Source organism: Eleutherodactylus coqui, chromosome 1, assembly GCF_035609145.1.
Source record: "Eleutherodactylus coqui strain aEleCoq1 chromosome 1, aEleCoq1.hap1, whole genome shotgun sequence".
Taxonomy (NCBI): Eukaryota; Metazoa; Chordata; class Amphibia; order Anura; family Eleutherodactylidae; genus Eleutherodactylus; species Eleutherodactylus coqui.
The window spans coordinates 452,781,646-452,806,825 of NC_089837.1; the positions used below are offsets into that span (position 1 = coordinate 452,781,646).

A 25,180-nucleotide genomic window follows, 5' to 3' on the forward strand; every position below is an offset into this window, starting at 1 on the left:
AAGCATGACTAGGTAATGTTTTTTAACTGCTTCACGATTAAATTTTTGTGCGCTGTTGCTCACTGGAGTCTCACCTTTCAGTTTCTCTCAGATGTCAGCGGCACTTGAACTAGTTATCTGCTGTTATATCCAGGGGGGTAAGTAAAAGCCCTGATGCAAAAGGTGAGCTGGGCCCCCCCCCCCCTCTATCTGTACCCATACCTAAACCATGCTTCACAGAGACATAACGTGAAGCTCTTGGGCCCCAATGCAGAACCTGTAAAAGGGCCCCCAACTATAATGCTTTATTCATAGAACTGGGCTCCCTATATGGAGAAGAGAGGACTCATGGGCCCCCCTAGGGCTCCTGGGCCAGGGTGCAACCGCATCCCCTGCACCCTCTATAGTTACACCCCTGGTTATATCCCATCGATGCCAATGAACAATGACTTGTGCATTCAGCAGCCTTAGCTGGCATGGCAGTGTAGTATTTGGCTGCTGTTTGCCAAGCTGTGCATGCCTGTTCATCAGCATTACGCTTGACATCCTCCTCTGACGCCTTCCGTTGCCGAATTGTTGAAATCCATAAGATTCCCTTTTATTGGACGTTTTTACTCAGTCATGTCCCCGTATATTCTGCACACAGTTTCTCTTGACAACCCCATAACATTCATAATTTTTCACATTCACTCCAGCCTAGTCTGGCGCCGATGGGCAAGGGAAAACTTGCTCACTTTAGATTATGCCACACTGCAGGGTCATAGGTCTACTCTTAATACAGAGAAGCTCCAATAGTGAAAGGGTAGCTGTCTCTATAATACCTCTACTTCTTCAATGGCACCTTTGTTAAATATATAGAGTGGATATAAAAAGTCTACACACCTCTCTCTAAATGCCATGGGTTTTTTTGTCGCCATCTTAAAAAATCTGACAAAGGCCGAATGCACACAGCCGGGTCCAATAATGCATGCAGGATTCCACAGTGGAATCAGACCTGGTGCCTGGCCAGTGACCCCTGCGGATCTGTATTGAGGATCTGGCGACCGGATGGATTTGATGTCTGCAATTGGCTTCCGCACGGAATCCGGCTCAAAATAGAGCATGCTGCCGCCCCCTCCCCGCAAGCGGAAAATTGCTATTGTTTGTGGGCGTGGAAATACATTTTTACATTACATGCTATAGCCGGCATTTGCTGCGGGATCCAGAGGCAGACGCCAGCTCCAGATTCCGAAAGGCACAATCACTGAAAATTGCCATATACTTACTGACTCAGGAGGGCAGAAGGCTGCATCCCCTCAACATGCAGGTGGCAAAATGCCAAATGAGGGAACCAATTACAGAGTTGGAGACAAGTCGGTAGTTGGCAGCATCAGTCAAGTCAAGAGTCTGTTTCTTTAGCAGTAGGGATATGATGGCGTGTTTGAGGAGGGGAAGATGCCAGAGGTCAGAGAAAGATTGAATAAAGTGGTGAGGTGGGATATAACCACCGGGGAGAGGGACAGGATGAGGTGTGAGGGAAGAGGGTCGCTAGCATAGGTGGTGGGGTAAGCAGAGGAAAGCAATCTGGAGACCTCATCAATATGCAGGTAGCAAACTGCCAAATGAGAGAAACAATTACAGTGTAATTGGTTCCCTCAATTGGCAGTTTGCTACCTGCATGTTGAGGGGATGCAGCTATCTGCCCTCCTGAGTCAGTAAGTATATGGTTGTTTTCAGTGATTGTTGGTTTTTATATTTCCCCTTCTGTGACGAATTCCAAAATGCAAATCCGGCCGTGTGCATTAGGCCAAAGATAAATTGTTTCAGATTTATTTCCACCTTCAATGTGACCACTTATCTGTACAATTCCACTGAAGAAATAAATTAGGATGGAAAAATAAAAATATCAAAACTAAAATGTTGTTGCCTGAGTGTGATTGACCACAAACTCCTCCTCAGTATGCTTTGCTCTATTGAACTTTTGTGTTTGTAGCTTATGGCAACCGTGATCTAGGCACGTGGGAAAACAAAATGGCGGAGTCTAAGGCGATATTCACAACAAATGAGAGCAGAGGAGTGATACAATTCTTGTTTCTGCAAGGAAAGTCCGCGAAGGATATTCATGGTGATATGTCGCAGACATTGGGGCATCAATGCCCTTCATATTCTACAGTTAAGGACTGGGTTGCCAAATTTAAAACGGGCCACTTCAGTACCAAATGATGAGGAACGTCCTGGGCGACCGAGAGAGGTTGTTGTTCCGGAGATCGTCGATGCTGTGCATAACCTCATACTGGAGAATCGGTGAATTTCAGCTAAATGAATAGCAGACATCATGGGGATTTCTCGTGAACGTGTTTGTGTCATTATCCATGAACATTTGAACATGAAGAAGCTATCTGCAAAGTGGGTCCCCAAATGTTTGACAACAGATCAGAAAAGCATGCGACTGAAAACTTCCCGGTCCATTGGTCAGCGTTTCCGGACTGATAAGAACTTCCTGGATCGACTGGTCACTATGGATGAGACCTGGATTTATTTGTATGACCCTGAAACCAAGGAGCAGTCAAAAGAGTGGAGACACAGCGATTCTCCTCGCCCAAAGAAGTTCAGCCACTAAGGTGATGACATCTGTGTTCTGGGATAAGGAGGGCGTGCTGCTAGTGGAATGCCTTCAAAATGGTTCCACCATCAATGCAAGGTATTACATTGAACTTTTGGACCAATTGAAGGCAGCTCTGAAGGCCAAAAGATGTGGCAAGCTGTCCAAAGGAATCTTGTTCCTGCAAGACAACGCCTCTGCTCACACTGCACAAGCGACCACGGCAAAACTGGTGGAGCTAGGCTTCCAGCTGGTTGACCACCCACCTTACTCACCAGATCTAGCTCCCTCCAACTATCATCTGTTTCCAAACCTGAAGTAACACCTCAAGCGTACCAAATTTCACACCATTTCTGATGCCATGGCTGCTATGGATGACTAATTTGAGGCACAGCCGAAATCCTTTTTGCAAGGCTTAGAGAACTTGGAATACCGATGTAAGAAGTGTGTTGACATTAGTGGAGAGTATGTGGAATAAATGTAAAGTTTCATCTTTCTATCTGGTTTCTTTCTGGGTAAAGCCAAAGACTTATCAGCAGCCCCTTGTATCTTACACAAACACCAACATGTTAAAAGTCATGACACAGCAGTATGTAAATAGGTTATGAAGTGGTGTTACCTCAGGTGACACTTGGGAACGCCCATACCTGTATAAAGGCTTATTTACACAGGACGAATGTCGTCCCCGCACACACTTGCTCCCGTGCTGTGACAAGGGAGCGAGTAACACTGGCTTGTTCACAGAGCAGCCAGCAGGGGGCTGGGGTGGCTGGAGGAGATTTCACTCCTCGCTCTCCTCTGCCCCTCTCCATTCACTTAACAGTGGCCGTTCAGTACTGAACAGCCGTTGTGTTAAGTGAATGGGGAGGGGCGGGAAGAGTGAGGAGTGAAATCTCCTCCAGCTGCCCCACCTTCCTTCGGAGCAAGCCAGTGATACTCGCTCCTGTTTAACAGCACGGGAGGGAGTACACAAAGGGACAAGCGTCGGGCATAGTTTGCCCGGCATTCGTCCAGTGTAAGTGGGCCTTATGTGGTGAGGTATTCTCTTGCGAGTGAGGTTGAACACTGGGCAGGGTGCTCATAGCAAGATGACAATTATTTATCAGAATTCAAACGAGGCATGATATCAGAGTAGATACTACATAGATGGGACATTCCATTTCTAATATTGTGCAGGCATTTAACATTTGTACACAGTGCCATGTGTGTAACAGGAAAATGCCATAGGAGCCATTACTGCCCAAAGTGGACACCCACAGGTGCTTAAACGATCACGACCAGTAGCATCTAGCTACAATTGTCCAGGCAGACAGACAAGTGACTGGCAGAAATCACATCCACAATCAAAGCAAGAGGCAACTCAGTGGACCGTTCTTTAGGTTCCATGAGATATGGGAGCAGAAAACCCAGAGCGCCGCTCCTGGCCTCGTGAGGCTGCCAACTGGACACTAGAAGATTGGTAGTGTGATGTGATGCAATGTGTGAGTCACTGTACCAGTTGTTTAGGGCTGATGGCAGAGTTCGTGTGTGGTGCAGACCCCATGAAGTCATAGACTCCAGTTGTCAACAAGGCACTATACAGGCTGGTGGTGGTTCTGTACTGGGGTGAGATGTATTCTCATGGCATGGGTTGAGGCACTGATCCACCTAAAACAAGCCATTGATCAGTGTTCACTATGTTTCACTCCTTAGTGTCCATTTACAGCCCTTCATGTATCCCCATAATGATAGGCCAGATGGCCTATCCCAAGTTATCTGGAATTGGTTTGAGGAGCATTGTGGAGTGTTTCTATGAATCGTATGGCCTGCACATTTGCACAATATGAGTAAAATTGGACCTCTCCACCACATCCCATAAATGCTTAGAGACCCTACAGATATCATGGAGCTGTGGGTGGCTAACCAGATGGCACGGTTAAGCATCCCTCCAGAAGTCTTCTGTCCACTTCTGGATTTGATGCCACATCAAGTTGCAGCACTTCACCAGGCCAGAGGAGTTCTACATGGTATTCATTCCCGAGACTTTTGGCGTGTCAGTGTGTTAATGCATATACGCACTTATTTCTAACTATATATAGTTACACTTGGTGGTTCATCAGCTTTTAACAGTCGCCTACATGTAGCAGAATGTAGTCGTATGACTTGCGTAAGAATCTGCAGGATGGAGAAGGTTTCCCACATAACTAGGACAGAAGGGTTAATCGGACATCTGTTGTCTCTTTATTTTTAGATCAGTGGAGAATGGTTTCACTACAGTATAGTTGAAACCATATGTTCCATCCCGGCAGCCTTGTCCCTGTGACTGTGTAAAATAATGATATTTCTTGGAGGTGACACTACTTTTGCAGTTTCAGAAAGACGAAGTTCGGCAGGAGAGAGCCGTAACCACAGCATTTAAGGGAAATGGCTAGGACTTGTAATCACAGCACAAGACAGACACTATGGCACGATTCAGTGTAAAGTACATCCATTCTGCAACTTCAGCTCTGTGCGTTTATTGGTTCAGGACATGAAGTTAAATTACAGACTGCATGCGATCAGTCCATTTATATCCATTGTAGTAAGCTAGAAGAGTAACCGCTATTAGGTCAAAAATGAGTCAGGTAAAGTCCCCTGGTGCAAGTACTGAGTCATGACCGACTCTTAGGGTGACGTCACGTCGTGACATTTTCTAGGTAGACTGTTTTTGCAGGCTGGTTTGCCATTGCCTTCCCAGTCATCTTTTACTCCCCAGCAAGCTGGGTACTCCTTTTACTGACCTCGAAAGGATGAAAGGCTGAGTCAACCTTGAGCCGGCCACCTGACTATGTGGGGATTGAACACACAACCTTCAGGTCGAGAGTGAGAGCTCAAGACTGCATTTCTGCTGCCCTAATACTCTGCTGCACATGGGGATCAAAAAGGAGTACATTAGGCCAAATATATGTATAACAAAGTCACCATTTACATCACAGTGCTTTATGACATTTTCCTACTCCGGTATAATGTACTCCAAACCCATTACAAATGGACATTTTAAAAGTCAGTCCATTTAATATGTATGCGAAACACCAAACAGCATTTCCAGGGAAGGTGGTAGAAGGACTCTAAACTACAATAACGATGATTGGAGATCCGCTTTCTAGAATCCTTTGTTTAAAGTATGCAAGGTAAATTGGGTCATCTTAGGGACCTTTCACATGAGTTGGAGTGGTTATGCATAGAGAAGTCCAATGTGCAGATTTTGATACAAAAAATTGAAAACTGGTTTAAATCTGTCAGCAATTCCGCATGTCTAAATGCAGATTTTTGAAGTGGCAAATTCCACTGAGTGTCATGGAAATATTCCATCGCGTGTGAAAGGTCCCTTAACTGTGCACCCACTTTAAAGCTAAAATCTGTGCAGCCCCATATGAAGGTGCAATACTGCAGATTATCATAACATGGGCTGTATCCACAGTGAAAATGCTGCAGTGATTTACATTACAAGCCACGTGGAAGAGATTTTAAAAATCCCCTTCACATGGTGCAGAGTATTTTCACAATTCTAATTCCGCAACATGTCTATTTATGCTGCGGAATCGGGCTGTGAAATGTAGCCCTTGAAATACGAGGTTTAAATGCTATAGGCGTTCTGCAAGTGAAGAAGCGGCCAAACCCACACTATTCACAAAAGAAGGTGGCCGAAGGCTGCGGCTCCACTCACTTTTTGTGGCAAGCCTTTCTAATTTTAGTGACCAAGATTCAGGCTGCTTCCCCACAGTGCGACAAATCAGATGTATGTAGAGCATGCATTTCCTATGGGCTCTCCCACACGAGCAAGGTTTTGTAGCCTGCTACATTGTGAGACTACCAAATCGCCACATGTTCTATAGAGCTGCGATTTGCGAGGTTTTGTAGCTCATGTTTTCCTCTGGACCCTTCCTATGTGCTGCATTGCACGGAAACAAGGTTTTCGTGTGGTTCAACTTTTTACAGTAGTAAATCCTACTGTAAAAGCCCTGAAATAAGCCCTAGCTGCAAACCCCCCCCTCACCCGTTCCCTACATATATCACCTAAGAGGCACAGTCAGTTCGGATGCATCTTCTTCCTGGTCCCCGGCAGCGCTTCTTAGGAAAAAAAAAAACCATATCCCTTTTATTGATGCAACTAGGGCTTTTTTTTCGGGGTAGGGCTCATATTTTAAGGCTCTCTCCCTGCCTCCCTGAAAATCCTATCACATGACTTTGTAGCAACACAAAAGTCATGTTATCACCATGAGAAACCGCAGTGATATCACACGGACCAGCGATGCGATTTTCTGGTGGCTTTATCGTGTCGCCTGTGTTAGCAGCCTCAGTTGGCATGGAGTTCTGTACTTCTGTGGACTACAGTGGTTCCGATACAAGAAGTATTTTGGGGAAAGGGGGTCCTGAGAAGAGCCACCCCCCATGTATGTTGAATATGACCTACCACTATCCTTCCTGATCAGCCACCTTTTTAGAACACTTTGTTATTTGCTGCTCCAATGGAGTGTATAATGTGTACCCTAATGCCCGTGTCACACAAACGTATTTGCTTATTGTGCCTATATTTTTGCGCGAACGAAATGAGTACAAAATACACTCATGTGAACAAACCTATTGAAATCTGTGTGTTCTATTCACTGCATATTGCGTGGTCAAATTTTGCACGCATAATACGCATTTGTGTGAATATGCCCCAAGCATGGGAAAAAAAAAAATAGTTTCGAATAGAGCATATGGGGAGCACATCCCCCCCTCCCCCTTTTTTTTAGTTGCTTGAGCAGACGCATCCAGCTCCAGGCAAAAAGTAATCCAATATTGTGACATTTGTTATAATGCCAGGGCAGCTGGGTCTAACACAGAATCAGCTCTGATTCTAAGGCATGCCAGTGAATATGGCCCATCGCCAATCACCAAGAACTGTTAGTGCTCTGTCTGTCCAGGAAGGGGGTCAAGAGATCAGAGAAGAGCTGAAATAAAACACTAATATTGGTTAGACTGCAAAGGCCCAACGCTTGTAGCTGCAGAATTCTATCAGCCCCAAGCCTATGCACCTTCTGAAAATGCTTAGGCTCTAATTTGTTATTACTTACAAGATCTCTGCCTGCTGGCAGTGAATGGAAACCTTCTCCATATGCCGAGAAGTCCTACAGACCCCATACTTGTCACAGGTTTGCTATAGGCTAGGGTTCTATGACAACTCTTGGTCATGGTCGGGAACAAAATACTTCTGTAACAAACCAAACGAGGTCTTATTCAGATGAGTGTCCGGCTTAGTGTGTGAATAGAAAGATTTTCTCTTTTTTGATGTGTAAGATGTCCTCTATCTGCGCTTTTTTGTGAACTCACCAACTTGAATAGTCAATTCTGTCCTATGAAAATGGATCAGCATAGGAGAAGCTGCAATTTTCTTTCTGTCACATGGTTGAAAATCTGGCAAAATATAACGCTAGTTCTCCCCTAAAAGGGAAAGCTGTGGGTGCAGTAAGCCATTGTGGATCCCTTGCCAAAATAATTGTAATGACGGCAGAGTTTGTTATAGCCCTGCGTGCAGCACTATTTCTTCTGGTACTTTGTGTGAGATCTGCAATGTAACCTTCGAATGGAGGTTCCAGCGCAGATGTTAGCCCGGCCTAGCAGTTTTAGCGGTTACGGTCATCAAGTTGTGTACAAGCATAATTATTACAGTATGTAGTAGAGGTACATTGCTTTATTGTTCCTCTCACACTTGGTGGGCACACTCCCTTAACCCTTTCCAATCCAATGTCGGCCCTTGTCCAGCATTAAGACTTCCCTGCATAGCTCCAATGTCGGACAAAGTTAAACATGTTTCTAACAGTATGCAGGACAGAGCTCCATTGGACCTTTAATAAATAGCTGGGAAGTGTGCGGGGAAATTGGATTAGAAAGGGTTAAAGTCACCCTCTGGGCTTGGACGAACAAAGATGTCTGCACCGCTTCTCTGCTTACCCAATGCAATGGTAATCTAAGACATGACATGCTGCTCTGACCGGCCAGTGCATTCATGGGGATGGAAAACACTGCGTACTGTCCTAGATTAATGATGAATACTAAATACACTGTATATCAGGGAGTTAGAGAAGCTGGGCGGCCATCTTTGTTTCTCCAGGCCCACAAGGTCGCTTTTAATGGCAGGTTAGAAAAACAGTTTTAGAAAACTTGGAGGCCTATGGGTCCAGTTTCACCCCCGATAGTTTAGGCTACTTCCAGACGCAGTGGAAAAAAAAATCTGTTGTATTTCCGCATTGAAATCCACACACGATTTAGAGCATTACATTGAAATGAACGAAATCCACACTGAATTTTCTACAAGATTTCAAGATCCAAAACATGACTCAAATCCACAGAGGATCTTTCCACTATTAGCGAATAGGAATTTGTTAAAAGCCTATTCACCAGCATTGTACCATACGTAGTTGTGAGGTTGTGTCGCGGAAAGATCCTACAACTAGTGCGTGATGTACGAAACCAGTTTGACAGGTCTCGTCTGAACCTCTCATGCTGCTATGGGCCTCCTTGACCTATCTAGGCCTCATGTCCACAGGGAAACTCGGGCCTGCACAGATTCTCCATGCAGAATCCTGCAGCGGGTCCCTCGTTTCCCGCAGACATGAGGTGAGAAAATCTCATTTACTCACCTGTCCGGACGCTGCGGATCTGCCCTCAGTCACGGCAGGATCTTCTTTCTTCGACTCGGCGGATGTGCTCGGCGTGCCGAAAGCTTGCCATGCGAATGCGCCGTGCACTTTTTTTGCCTGCTTTCCCGCAGTACAGCACAATAACGGGTGCGGATGTGCCGCGGGACTGGATGACTCCCATAGGCTTCAATGGAAGCCTCAGGAGACCCACACAAAGATGCAGCATGCTGCGGGTGTTTTCCCGCACGTGCGATCCGCATCTCAGGGAAAAAAAAAAAATGACATCTGAAGGTATTTAATTACCTGCGGGTGCCCAATGCATCCCTATGGGTGCAGATCACGCACGTGGGTCACCTGCGCGGATTTGAAAATTCTAATTTGCCTGTGGACATTGGGCCTTAGGCGTCCGAAACATTAGTTTTTTCATCTGTGTGTTGAGTGTTTAAAAAAAAAACGAACAAAAAAAACCAAAACTGACTCCACACGGGCAATATACAGACCTGTATTATTCTATGGTGCAACATACCTACTACATTTTTCACACAGACAGGGACTATGCAGAAGGAAAAAAAACAAACAAACAAACATTCAGTATCCTGATTCCTGATCCATATTACAGGTGAGATTTCAAGTCAATGGAGAGAGGCAAAAAAAAAAAAAAAAAGTGTTTGAAGAATGACTTTTTTTGTTGTGGTTTGTTTTTTGCACACAGTTTAATTGCAGAATTTCTAACATGCAGGTTTCCTGCATGTTAGAAATCCGCAACAGTTCCATAAGAAGTCCTTAATTCTGCAGCAGAAAGTTTTTTCACTGCAGAATTTAATCTTGGGGTTTTGCAGTAAAAACAAGCGGATTTTAACAAGTGAGGAATTCAAGCCCCAAAAGGATAACATTGTGATGCAGAAACGTCCATGTGTACTGATTCAGTCCTCTGTGAAAGGTCTCTCAACTGACAGGGCTCCAGATGGTGACCAAAATGGTCGCAAATGAACCTGAGATCTTTTTAGTCTAGTTGCCATTTGCGACTAGCCGCGCCTCAGCAAATTGTGGCTGTAACGAAATGGCTACTTTCTTTGCATGCAGCAGTGTGTGAGCTAGGTACAAGGTGCAGACCTCCCCCTAAATGGCATACATTGCCCATGCTGGTGCCTGCCAGGGGCAGGAGAAAGCCCACTATCCCGCTTCCGCTGTGCCTATCCCAACTGATCTTGCTACGGGAGTCATATGTCGTGTTGTCTCACAATATTCTGCCCATTTTCCTTCAGTCTGGCCCCTCTGCCTGGTCCTGATGAAGGTTCTACTATGCCTTCTCCACTGTCAGCACCACCACCACAACCGCTCCACTGAATCAGGACTGTCTGGCTGCCTGCACCCAGGACTGATGTGTCACAATCTGCATATTAACCCTTTCTAATCCACTGTCTGACATCTAAAGACATTCTGATTGAAGGCTGTACAGTTTCTGATGTTGGAAGACATCCAGCAGGGTATTCTTACTGTATATTACTGGCCGCTCTGTTGTCGGGGGCTTCTCCAGCATGTCCCATACCACAGTACGTGCTTGAGCCAGCAGGTGGCGCCATTGTATAATGTCAGAATGAGAAAGCCCCCTAGGAAACCCTGAATCCAAAATTCGATTGCATAGGGTTAAAAATTACTCAGTTTTTAAACGTGCAGATTTTAGCTCACAGACATGGAAAAATAAATTAGTTATTTGCACAAAGCACAGGATTACTACAGCTCCCAGCATGCCCCGGGACTGCAACTGTCAGGCCATGCTTAGAGTTGTAGTTTATCAACATGTTGGTCCTCCATCTGTTAACATTTCAATAAAACTACAACTCCCAGTATGCCCTAATAGGTGCAGATTTTACCAAAATCCTGCAAGACTGAGGGATGAATTGTAGTTTTATTTTAACAAAGGGATAACATACCATTTCATGTACTGCAGGTTTAGCCTAACAGTCAGGAAAATAATATAATAGGAGTAGTTAATAAGGCTAGTTTCTTCCTGCGATTTTTGAGCATGAGTGATGCTTTTTCTCGAGGATAACCTTGCATCTCTGCCTCGAGATTTTTGTATTGTGAAAGTCAATAGGACTTTAAGGTTAAAAACGCATTGCATGAAAATCACAAGTTTGTGTGTGGGGATGTGATCAAAATGAGGCTCCATAGGGAAAGAAGAGCGATTTAGTACATGGAGGGTAAATAAGTACATGTCCAAAAAAATAGAAAAAATAAAAATTCAATCGCAGAAAGATAGGACATGCTGCAATTTTCCTCTTGCAACATCGCATCTTTGCTGGTGTGACAGAAGCCATTGAAAATCAATTGTCTCATAATTCTGCTTTTTAGTCACCCTCTCATTGCATGATTTAATCGCTCGTGTGAAGGCAGCCTAAAGAGGATTTTAGTTTCCAAGGTTCCTGGTGCTGGATATTGGCATAGGACAGGTGACTGTTGTAGCTACTCACTAGCTGATATGAGCCTGTGACTGCAGTCAGGGGCGTAACTATAGGGGATGCAGGGGATGCGGTTGCTCCCGGGCCCAGGAGCCTTGAGGGGCCCATAAGGCCTCTTCTCCATATAGGGAGCCCAGTACTATGAATAAAGCATTATAGTTGGGGGCCCCGTTACAGGTTTTGCATTGGGGCCCAGGAGCTTCAAGTTACGTCTCTGACTGCAGTGGTCACCTATGACTGCGGATACCATGACTGCTGCAGCAGAAAGAAAAGAGCCGCAGGGAATTGGGCACCATTGGAACAGGACCAGGGGGAGGATAGCAAGTACTTATATGTTTGTACAGCAGGCTGAGCAACTTCCCGAAAAGCTTTTCTTGCCAAGATAACCTTGAAGATTTTTTTTTTTTTAACAAACAAACGAAAGAATATACATACATACTAAAAGAAACACCTTCTGTTATTTATCCATTTATGTAATACTTCATTGCTAATGCTAAACACATCTATTTGCATTGATCACATGCCGCTGGTGCCCTGTGAACATTATTACATACAGATGGAAACATTCAAATTGTTCCAAAGTTATATTCACCCATTTCATTTGCATTGAAAATCATCTTTCAGTAAGTCCGGCCGCAGTCTTAAGTCAATATGGATGTGCAGGTTCTGTGAAAACACGGCAGTGGACTACAAGCTATGTACAAGCCAGGCTCTATGCAGAACACGTATGAGCCTTCAAAGAGCACCAGTGTCCAATACAAAACCCTAAAATCCACACGGAATGGGATTGCAATGGGAATAGAGCAATAAGTACACAACTAAGGGCTCGTTCACATCTGCACTTTTATTTTCCATTCAGCTGTTCCCTCCCAGAAGCAGCCAGACAAGTGTTTCAGTTCAGTTTGTCTGTTACGTTCCCTTTCCATTTTTATAATGGACCTAGCGTAGACTGCTGCACTATTGTTTCCGTGGGGAAAAGGGAAATCAAACTTCCTTTTTTTAATTTAATCACATTATAGACAATGGATGACAGAACTGAACAAAGTCATGTCAATGTAACAGACCCATTTTTAAATGAGCGTGCACAGAAGGTTAGAAGACGAAGCATACAAGACGGATCCATGAAGAGTCCACGTAAATGGAAGCAAGCCAATAGAAGCCATCTCTTTACAGTAGACAGATCACTTAAAAAAATACAGACAATGGTTTCAGTTCGTTATGATAGTAAAATGGAATTGAAATGGAAACCAACTCCTGCGGCCGAGGATGTGAGCGCTGATGTCAAGAGGTTCCATGGTAATGTTGTGGTCTCCGATTCCACGGCGAAATGGAGCACGCTGCGATTTTTCTTCCGTTCGTGGAATACCAGATTCATATCCGCAAGTATTAAGAAAAAAAACTAAACTGCATGCCATTCAATACTGGCATTTTACACACGGACGCCGATGGCAGAATCCCATATACAAATCCAGTCGTGTGAGCCTGGCCTTCTAGAAAATCTGCCAGCTCTCCAGCCTTGTCCGTTTTCATTACTATGTACATTCCCCATGAAACAGCAGGTTTTCCAATAACTCTATATTGTGCTGTTCCTCTGTTATTCCTAGTAGAAATGAATTAACTTGACAGCTGGGCGTTACCAGTCCTGCCTGCCTGCCTGCCGGGCTGTCGCTGTACGGTCTGACCATGTCCAATCCGTGTTGGCTGTAGAGATACATCACCGACTGCTAACACCCAGTTGGCACCTTAATCTAATTTTTAAGAGGAAGGACAGATAAACAACAGAGGTCTAAGAACAGATACCTACAAGCATTTACTAAAATGGAAATCTATGGAGAGCTGACAGGTCCTCCTTAAATACAGCATTTTACAGAGATGTTAAGCCCTTAATAATTAGGCCCTTTTGTCCGTCCCCCCCCCCCCCCCATTTTCATTTTTTACTCCCCTCCTAAATAAATAAATAAAATAAATAATCTCCTCTATTTATCCATCGACGTCGCTGTATGAGGGCTTTTTTGTGGGACGGGTTGTATTTTTCACTGGTGCTATTTAACGTACCATATAATGTACTGAAACGTTTATAAAAGTGGAGTTTCTACGGCGCACAAACTGCAAGAAAAATGACATGATAGCTTTATTCTCTGGGTCAGCACGATTACTACCATACTACCAGTTTTGCTGTACGACTTGTATTTTTTTTTTTTTCAAAGATTTAATTTTTTGTAAATTATTTTTCCGACCTAGATGTGCGAGGGCTCATTTTTTTGTGGGACATCCTGTAGTTTGGGTACAACTTTTTGAACGCTTTTATTGCATTTTTTCTTGGACAGGGTGACCAAAAAAAGGGAATTCTGGCACTTTTTCTGATGTTCACCGTGCAGGGTAAATAATGCATTACTTTGCTAGATCGGACTTTTACGGATGCAGCAATGCCAAATATGTATTTCTGTTTCATTATTTAGATTCTTTTGTTAAAAATGACAAAAGGGGTTTTATTTAAACTTTTTTTTTAAATTCATAATAAAAAGGTAAACTTTATTGATCTTTTTATTTATTTTTAGCCCACAGAAGGGACAACAACTTGCGACTTGCCATAGAATTACATCATACTGCGATCGGGCAGGCAGTCTATCAAGCCACCCCACGAGCATGGCTTGATATGCATTCTGCTAAGACACTGTAGAAGACTACTGTTCTTGTCGTGGAAATTCAAAAACCTTTATTATTAGAAGTGCATACATAAAAGGTCAAATGCTATGCAGATGCAGGACGCGTTTTGACTCTATGGAACAGAGTCTTGATCACCTGATTTGGGAAGTTACCTCACTTCCTTAAATAGCAGACAGTGTTTAAAACCAAGCTAAAAAAAAACAAACAAACAATCAGTAGCAGCTGGTAAATTAACCCTTAATGATAATATATAAGATTAAATTCAGAGATCTTTAAGATGGGCCACTTTCAGAAGATAGACTATTTAAATACAGCCTAAGGCCACCTACACATGACAGAGCACGATAGCCGGCCCAATTTAGAGCTCACCAATGTGCGTTTACACACAGATGCCAAGCAGTTTTCTTTACCTGAAATGATGATAGGAGGTATTTTTAAAGTAGAGATCCTCAGATGTAGCTGATCGACACAGGTTTCCCATAGGAAACTCGCACACAGTGCAATGTGTTTTCCTGTCCCATTGAAAACAATGGGTGATGCATTCAGAGCAACGCAAAAGTATAGGACATGACGTGATTTTTTCCGGCACCGCATCACTCATGTATATGACTCAAGTCAAAAGAATAGTGTTCATATTTGTGCATCTTGCAAGATTTTCTGGGCCTAAGGCTACATTCACACTGGTGAGAATTTCATGAATATGAACTCTTCTTTTGAGTGGACTTCTTCACATGAGCGATTTCTTCCTCGCAGCAAAACTGCGAGGAAAAAAAAAACAAAAAAAAAACCCAGCAGGTTTTATTTTTTGGCATTCCCTTGGAACACATGGCCCATTGTTTTCAATGGGACTTTTAAAGACATTGCATGGCACTCGCATGCTGTGCAATGTGACACTTCTCCTAGAAATCAATAGGAAACACTTGCGATCCTCTGATGCACCTAGAACATATGCCTGAGGATCACGATTTCACAGAACTGATGAGAGGCGTTTTTAAACCGTCTCTGTGGACTGATTTACTGACTGGTGTAAATCCTGAAGTTAGTCGGTCCACCATCTAATGTAAATGCTGTGGTCAGTCAGTCCTCAGTCTAGTGTAAAGGCTTATTTATTTTACATGTAATAATGTGGAGTTTATTTTGGAGACCAAAACCTATAATCCAGCTCCTAAATTTTTTGACAGGAACCAAAGACGCCCAACTATTTTTTTTTTTAAATTTGGAACCCTGCCTGTATTATAATCCAGACCCACATAGTTCTGTGGGCTTTACAGCTCAAATCTGCTAACATTCCTAGTTGTCACAATGTTTGCACACAGTTTATTCTAGCAATGTATGTCCTGGGAAGCACAGCTGGTTTTTACTAAAAATGGGGTCTTGAGCAATAAGGAAAGTAGGACCACTCAATAATCTATAGACCACCTCTCTCATACTTTCCAAATCTTTAGATATCCAAGTCAGGGAAGGGGTTCATTTTACATACCCTGGTGATCTACTCTGTTTCCCCAAAAATAAGACATACCCCAAAAATAAGACCAATCACGATTTATAAATAGTGTCCAGGCAGCTATACATGTAAAAAAAGAAATATTTTAAAGCAAAAAATTAATATAAGACCCTGTCTTATTTTCGGTGAAACAAGGAAGGACTGTGAAGAGGTCAATAGCTGCTACTGATTCCCTCTATATTATGGAAGGCCAGTTAAAGGGAATGTGGTGTGTATAATTAAGGTTCTTTTTTTCTTTATACACACACGTGATTATGTTGGCAGCCATATTGCATGAGTTGCCGTTATCATTCCGAGTTCTACTTTACAGCATCTACAGGAACCTGCAGTCTGGGGAGGGAAAGGGGACTTGTGTAACTATCTAGAGTACTATTATAAAGAGTGCAGAAACATTTTAGGTGGGCCCTAGGCTATCCATTGCACCAATTCTAGCATCAAAGAGTTGCAATTTTTGGTACAAGTGAGGAGTCGAGCCAAAATATGTAGTTTTGCAGTTTTAGGTTTGCTCTAATACTTTTTAAAGTTGATGGGGCTTAGTGGTAAGGGACAGGGGTGCCAGTGGCCCATGAGATGTACTGTAGATTACAACAGTACCTTGCGTAGTTCATAGCTGGTGCAGATTTCACATTTGATATATGGGCAGCCCAAAAAAATGCAACAAATGTATTGAGTGGCTTGTGCATCTTAATAAGTTTGTCAAACACTTAGATCAGCATGTAAAATGCCAGACAAAGCGAATCAGCCCCGTAATGTGGAAGCCCTGGATGTATCCCTATGTAGTGGCATCTCTGCATATTTTTAGGGGTGCAAGTGCATTTGGTACAAATAAAGTTGGGTTTTGAGATTTTTCATGAGGGTCTAGCAACTTTAAGTAATGCCTCAGCACGCCCCACACATCAACTTCACAATCTATGGAACCCACAAACTCATTGCTTTTAACAAAACCCCAGCAAACTAATCGTTAAAAATGTAATGTCACATTTTATAGTTTTCATGGGCATTTGGTCCCTGCTTTTCTAAATATAAAGGTTTGCACAGATGGTGCTGATCGTTTTGAATATATCAACTTACTTGAAACAAGAACTCCTGAAATCCAGTTCTTTTAGACCTGTACAAATCCAAGATCCAGTGTCTAGAATCTGCACACACGTCCGCAGGGTTTATACTAGTCAGTATACGTCTTCCAAGAATGTATACTGCTGCAAGGCCACTAGTGAGGGTTTAAAATAACCCTCGCCGCCTCTGGGGAGAAGGAGATAAAAGTTGGTCAAAAGCCTGTCCAGCCCTCCTCTACAATCTCCCTGCTTCAGCTCTAGCTGAGCTGTAATACAGCTAAAAGATAGGGACATACACCATAATGTGCCATGTAAACCGACAGGAGTAAATACACTCTACTTCCATAACGTCTAAATAATGGATATTCATAAAATATTGTCTACCTTCTGGGGCGCACATATGAAAAAAAAAAAAGGGGTTGGTACGTTGTTAGCCAGTTAAGTGTGATGGTTTCTCAGCAGGAGAAATAAGTAATCTTGTAGATATGATACCCTTTAATAGCTAACACAAATACATGTTACAGCGAGCTTAGCCTGATGAAGGGTCGATAAGAACCCGAAAGCTTGCCATTACATCATGTATTTTTGTTAGCTATTAAAAAGGTATCACATCTACAAGATCACTTGGTTTCTCTTAAAGCCCATTCAGACACAACGATCATCGCTCAAAATTCGTTAAGTGCCCAAAGTGAGCAATAGTTTTGCTTTAAAGACAACTGTTTAAACGTAACGATTATCGTTGGAAAACGGACAATAATTGAACGATAGTTTGTTTGAATGGCACGTGCATCAGTGAAGGTTAAAAAAAGAGGGAAAAATCGTAGAACGAACAATTTTCATTTAAACCAAACGATAAGCGAACTACCAAACTATGGATTTTAAGCGGACTGAACGAAGAGGATGAACAAATGACTTAACGAAAAGTGCATAATGGGCGCACGTTTACGCGTAATGATTATTGCTCAATTGCGACACTATGAATTTTGAGCGATGATCGTTGCATCTAAATGGGTTTTTACTGAGAACAATCACACAGAAGGTCGACCCTTACTGATAAGTTGTTACACACACACACATACACGTGAAGTGTAGAACCATCTCAAGACACATGTAAAGATACGACAAATTTATTATTATGTGACAATATGATGAATTTGGTTCTGAGAGGAGGGGTGGTGGTGGTGGTGACATGTCAGAAAAGTAGCATCAAAGTTTCCTCCGATGAGAACTTCCCCCAATGTTCCATGTCAGGTTCTCATCACTACGGGGCGATCACATTTTGATTATTGATAAGTGACAGCAGTGACAACTGTGAACACAATTTGACTAGGTCATCGCTATGTCTACCTGTCGTGCTGAAATAGTCATGGACTAAGGGACCTTTTACATGGGACTGAACTGGCCTGCGTAGACCTTTCTACAGCACAATGGAATCCCCATGAATTCCACACCTGTTAAAATCTGCAGGTCTTTACTTCAAAACCACAAGCTTAATTCTGCAGCAGAAAACTTTTCCACTGTGGAATTTAAGGACGCCTTGCAGACTTTTGTTGCAGATTAATTACAGAATTGCATCGGCTGTAAGTTAAGTCTGCATAAAATAACGCTAGACCTTTCAGAAGTCATTCTAGGTTTAAAAATGCAACACGATCCACATTGGTTGAAAATTCTGTCCTGTGCGAAAGGTCCCTAAAACAATCAACCTCAGCTGGTGACACAGTAGGGGACCCTGGTACCAAAAAATGGTGCTGTCCATCTGAAAGCAGTTGAAATATGAAGCATGGCGTAAAACGGCAAAAATGCCACAGAAACACCACAAACCAAAATGTTTTGTATAGAGTGAGTTTATAAAGTAATTAGAGCAGTTAAATGACTAACAGATGGGGTCTCAAAGGACAACCCCTGTCCATATGGTTGTCAGAGGAAGGGTCTCCTGCTTGGGACCCCTCTCGGAGTCAAACCTGCTGAAGAGCTGCAGCCCTCACTCAGTAGCATCTGAATGGCCACAACATAATACAGTATTTTCCCTCGTAGTGAACAGTTCAGGAGGAGAAGGTCTGGTTGGCTGCAAAACCTCTGTCCGATTCTGAGCACGCACCATGCGGGGGTAACACCGAGGAGGGTAATTCTAAAGCCATCCATTGATTAAGTGGAGCAAGTTGCTACATATATTGTTGGTCGGGTCACTGCAACCAGTTCAGTACAGAATGTACTCTTGTGGTGTTACCATACTGTTCTATCCATTTGTATTATCACAGAAGTGCAAGTTATGTTATCAGTCCGTCACCACTCAGGCCAGTTGGATAGTGCTGATATACGGTAATCAGTTGCAGACATGACACGACATTTCTAAAATTAAGCATTTTGTTGCCTTGCTGTATCCTAATCTGGCCTCATATTTGGATATTCAATGGGAAGCTTGTAATATAAAGCAAGAGAGTAGCATCATAGAAAAAAAAGATAAATCTGAAATAAGTCACATTTAGGCCAAGTTATCATGTAACGGGAAGTTTACTCTTGCAAAATGCTGCTACGGTGTGGATGGAGCTTTAGGAAGTGTCATACATGGGCATCACCATACTGTACTTTGTGGACATACCCGTACCAAAAAGCTGCATCACATATCCCACCCGAGAATGCAGTCTAAGGCTTCTTTCACATGAGCGCATATCGCTTAATTGCCTGTTAAAATCAATGGGACCATGCTTGTGTTTTTTGGGGGCACACAAATATGCAGGACATGTATGCACAGAAAATACAGTAAAATACTCACACAAAATGTAACGCCCATCACACAAATATGCAGCACAAGTGTGCTTATGCCTGTGTGAAGTTGGCCTAAACAGTGTAGAGGAAATATAGATTTATTTCAGTTTAGCAAATTGCTGTCATAATTAATGTCACATTCTAAAAAAAAAAAAAAAAAAGAAAAGGAAAATTTCCCTATACATCACTGCAATGTACGTCTAAAGACTGAACCGAGTGGTGATGAGTCACCTATTCACTAACGACTATAGCATGATGAGGCGATTCCATTGTATAACAGAGCCATCCCCGGTACCATACATTATTTCCAATTCACTAGTTAATTGTCCCCTTGGGAGTGAGGACTTGTGGGGGAGAACTAGAGATTAGACTGCACTGAAGGGGAGTAGTACAGCTCTGCTCCACATCACTTTCTTTTACTATTCAAAATCAGTGGTAGGGCTGTGGAGGGTCCCCTTACATTTATAGATATCGTCACAATGACTGAAGGCCCATATACACCAACAGATGATCGCTGAAAGAAAGCTCAAACGACAGTTTGAGTGAATACTTTATGCAAAATGATCGCTCATAGCAGTAAGTAGCTACTCAGCTACTTAAGTACCAATTGGGTATGCAAATAAGCCTTCACTGAATGTAGTTAATAGCCCAAGGCTATTATCTGAGCTCAGATCCCTTGTTCTCCAGGGGGAAACAATGCCATCAACACTCCCCGTGGAGAACTACTGATAAGGCTGACCAATGATTTTTAGGTTGAACTGAATTTAACGATCAGCTAGCAGTGCCTGAAAAGCGCACGATGGGCGCACATTTAGACACACCGATTAGCGATCATCGTCTGGAGTAAATGGGCCTTTACGCCATTCTCACTGATTGGCAACAAGTGATCAGCGGCATCTTCGCATGGCTTGATTGGGTAAAAGTATATTCTTACGTTCTTGCCTAATTATCAGGCTGTGTAAAGAGACCTGTGAGCCTTACCTACATTATGGGTCGCAAAAAGGTGAGGGAACGGGAAGTCCAGGGAGCAGCGTTCCATATTCTCTGGTCAACCCGTTCCAGCACTGTCCTTGTGAAGCTGGCATGCACACAATTGATGGTGCACACATTTCCAATTCATCTCTATGGGACATGCACGCACAGAAAGTCATGCTGTCTACGTGCACCAACTTTGCGCGGACACAATGCTGGAACAGGTCACCTCGTGAGTATGAAACAGTTTCCCGGGCTCCCTTGTTCCCTCACCTTTAAGCCCCATAACAGTTTACAGGACTCAAGAGTCATGACAGATTCCCTTTAAAGGCTTCTAGAATAACAGGAGACTATATAGGCTGCTCCTTGGTATACTGCCTACAAGCAGGATTGACTGGTGCTGAAGGGCTCTAGCAAAAAAAAAAAAAAAAAAGTTGCTGGGGTTCCCCAACACCATCTTGGGAATTCAAAACCCAACTGACTCCTATCACCGCTACGTTTAAAAGCACTGCATGCATATGCAAGGTGGCCCTCTCCACCAAAATCCATGGGAGTTATTGCTATTGTGGAGTCAGGGATTCCCTTAAGGCACCTTAGGGTTTAGTTCGAACCCGTGGAAAACCGCGGGGCTGGACAACTCAACTCTAACAGCATATTCACATGGTGAAATCAGAAGCAGATCTTTTGGCCTCTAAACTATGGCAGGAACCCACAGGTAGGTCTTAAATTGTCACAAATCCACGTGTAAATGGGAAATAGCAGGATGCAGAATCTCCAATGCAGATTCCGCATAGCTCCATATTAAAAATTAACAGGTCACTTTTTCCTGCAATGTGAATTTCAAATCCATAGCTCATAAACTGAAGACAGTGACGTGACTTACCCTTCAAATGAATGGGACATGGATTTGGCTCGGATTTTGGAACAGAATCTGTGCCAAAATCCGTTGCATAAACATACCCTTATATATAGGGAGGGCTCAACCGTCCTCAACAGATGACGTCAGGGGGAAAGAAGAAGGATTGGAGAAGTTGAATTTTAACACCCAATCCCATTGCTTCCGATGTGATAAGCCCGCGCCAGAGCCTTCTGTTTAGCAGTGTAAACTGCAGCCATACACTCAGATGAGCCAAACAATCGTGTATAGGGGGAAACAGGGAAAATTGCTGTCATCTGGCCAATAGTTGTTGAAGGTGCATGGGCCCCTTTAAACTCCGTAACACAGATTTTCCTGCCTGGACAGAATCACTGAATGGCTATCAAGTAAGTTGGGTGGTGGCGGACCCAGGATACATGCATTATCTTTCCTCGGTTTGCAAGGACAGTCAGGCAGTTCACTAGAACACAGTAGTTAATGCAGAATCCAATATTTAGGGATTGTAATAAGGAAATATTACTGTCCATAATCAGACCATGGCCTTGATGTGCGCTGTAATAACCGAATTAACCGGATTCATGCTTCCTGTTGCAAAAAAACAAAATTCCTCACACATAAGAAATGTTGATCAAAGGCTACAGATATGTATATAATATGGCTGCAATTTTCACAATCAGGGAAAGTCCCAGGTTGTTAGACCTCTTCGTCAAATATCACGCCATTGTATAAGACAAAGAGCACACCTCAGAAATCCCCCAGTTTGTGGGAGAGGATGGACATGGTCTGATAATACATGGAAATAGAGTTAATGAATCATACAGTGATAATTAGGCAGGAACTGAACCAGACAATACCTCATCTACGGGAGCATGTGCATTGTTGGCAGCCATCTACAAAGAGGATACCCTGTGGAAATGGCAGTGATGTGAGGGCCTCATGTTTCATACTGTCTCAATAGTATGCAACATGGTTCTCTACAATACAGGCACTGCAAACCAATAGGCTGTAAGTACATATAACTCCACGGCGGATATTACATACACACCAACAACTCTTACAAGGCCATTTTTTCCTTCAGTCTATTTTGTGCCCTCTAGTTGCCTCTCTGCCACTGCAAACCTAGGCCTCCGGCACAATAACATGTTTTCAGGCTGTGTGCTGTCTGGGTAATTCCATGGCTAGCACAACAGCCCATTATAGCCTATGGGGCAATACACAGACATTTAAAAAAATTTTTTTTATTATTTATTAAATTTTTTTTAATGCGGACTAGTGGTCTGCGTGAAAACGCTGAAGCACAACAGCGCCACTAGTCTTAACATAGGAACTTTAATACATTGAGTGACCTGTCAGGCAAGGTCAAACTCAAAATGTTAGGATTTTATGTCCGTGGTGAGGATGTAACAAATCTAATGACACCAAAATCATCCAAAAGGTAATACAAAAGGGGTCAAAGTGCCGTGCAAGAAAGTCTGTAGGCTTTTTAAAATTAGATTGTAATTAAAAAAAAAACTCTTATTTTTGCTTTGTTTTTAGTTCTCTTCGGGGCTGATAGCTTTATTGCTCCTACAGTATAAAGCAATGCCATGGTATAACATTATACTGTATTCTGACTGTCAGTCTATTAAGACATGCCACAGGCATGCCTTGATAGCCATTTGTTCATGGCAGTCCTAGGAACTTCAGAAGTCCCTGAGATGCCATGAAAACCAAACATCTCCTCATGAACTCATCCCCGAACTCTAAATCAGGGCATTTAAACAGTTATACAGACAGGTATCAGCTGTCAAAAGCAGCAGCACCTGTCGAGTATGGAGCAGGATTGGCTTCTGATCCTGCTCCGTACAAACCCTACACCTGAAGGATGTATATGTACTTTAGGGTGTAGGGGGTCAAAGTGCATCTTTAAGTGAGTCTTGGCAGAAACACTCCATATGTGCAAAAAGTCTTACAGTTCTTTTACATAGCAGACCTTCTAGAAAGGAGCCTGAATGAGGTTTTTATAGGTCAGTCAGAGCTTGCTCAACTCCATTTTCATGGAGCAATTAGCACTACTGCCTGGACAATCATTAGTGCGATTGTTCAGACACATGTAGTTCCATTGCTGCTGAAACACATCAGTGTTGAGCGCAGGATGATGTGCCGCACAAAAGATACAATCACTTGATCAATGAGTGTTTGCTTGTGCTTGGTCCGATTAGAATTGGTCATTTGCACATTTGTTGGGTGATCAATGGTATCTTCATTCAGATAGATGATCAGGTGAATGAAGGTTCATGCACGATCATCTGCCTATGTAAAAGACCCTTTAGCTAGATTAAAGGGGTTGTGTAGCGAAGCGCCCATGTAGCTTTTCCAACACCATTCCAGACTTTGCAGTGGTAGCAGACCGCCCTTGTTAGAAGTCAATAGGGGGTCTGTGTGTCCACCATCATGGTTTTCAATTATGAAGGAAACTACGACGCAGAAGTGAACAGAGCCTCAAACCGCCAAACACGTAGTACAATAATAAGTTATGAGTTATTGTAAGTGCTGTAACGCTGAGTAGCGAGTACAACTCAGGAGGAAAACCAGTTTGTGAAGCTGTATAGTACTAGAATGACTCCAGCCAAGAGATATGCATACCGTTAAGAACATATTGTATTTCTCATACATGTAAAGAAACAGGACCAAAAATGTAGACTGAAAATACGGAAGGAATATTTGAATTACAAAACCTATGTTGAATATATGTAAAATGTGCGACGTGCAAAGTATCACTTCCTCATTTCAATTGTCAACCGTTGCATAAGACAAAGATGATACTCCCCAACTCACGAGTACCACAGCAACCGAAATCTGCAATAACCAAGAACAAATGTGCTCTGTGAAAATGCTTAAGTCTAAACTATATTTAAGCTATATATTTTATTAGGACTTGGAAAGTTTCCTGTCCATTGTATAATCTAACAATTTACATTATAATTAGGCAGTGGGACTAATAAACCTCAAACCCCTCTATAACCCTCTCCCTCCCCCAAGGTGGTGCAAACTTATTCAAGGCATCCTTTCCTAGACTACCAACATCTCATTAAAAGGGATTTTCCTGGCAAATACTATTGAGGACTTATCCTCAGGATAGGTAATCAGTAGTTGATCGACTAGGGTTCACTGCTCATGACTGCAGCCGATTGGATGATCAGGCACACAATGTCAGTGCCACAACAGACAAGGGTACAACAATGACCAACCTTCTCCATGTATGTGGATACCCTAATAAGATGTCAGGAGGGGCAGAGCCAGCATGTGTTACAAGGACCACCATTATGGATTGGCTATAAAAGCATATTTCTGCATTTCTTCTGCAGCAGCAAGTTAATAGTAGGAATAAATCACTGAAGAAGTCATGCTCAGGACCCCCAAGAGATCAGGTGTTCTTGGCAATTGCCTAGTTTGCCTCCACCTGATTGTGTTCTGCATCTAGTGCAGATGCTGTGACACAACAGTGACAAGTTATTTTTTTTCGTTTTTTTATGTTAAACTAGAAGAGTGTTTTTCAGCTACATAAACATCGAACAACCAGAATGCCCATTGTTAAGCTTCTAAAAATAGTTGTTTAATGATACTTTCCAATTACAATCTTAAGGACCTTTTATACACAATGATTATCACTCAAAATTGGCTCAAAAGCCTT

At 42.9% G+C, this 25,180-nt stretch overlaps 1 long non-coding RNA gene across 1 annotated transcript in view; it reads right to left on the minus strand.

Annotated features, from left to right (window-relative positions):
• LOC136612863 (uncharacterized) overlaps positions 1-25,180 on the minus strand; it is a 75,688-nt gene that overhangs the window by 10,182 nt on the left and 40,326 nt on the right. The window contains exon 3 of the long non-coding RNA XR_010790423.1: positions 16,909-17,079. This is a non-coding gene — a long non-coding RNA (uncharacterized lncRNA). The remainder of the gene's footprint in view (positions 1-16,908; positions 17,080-25,180) is intronic.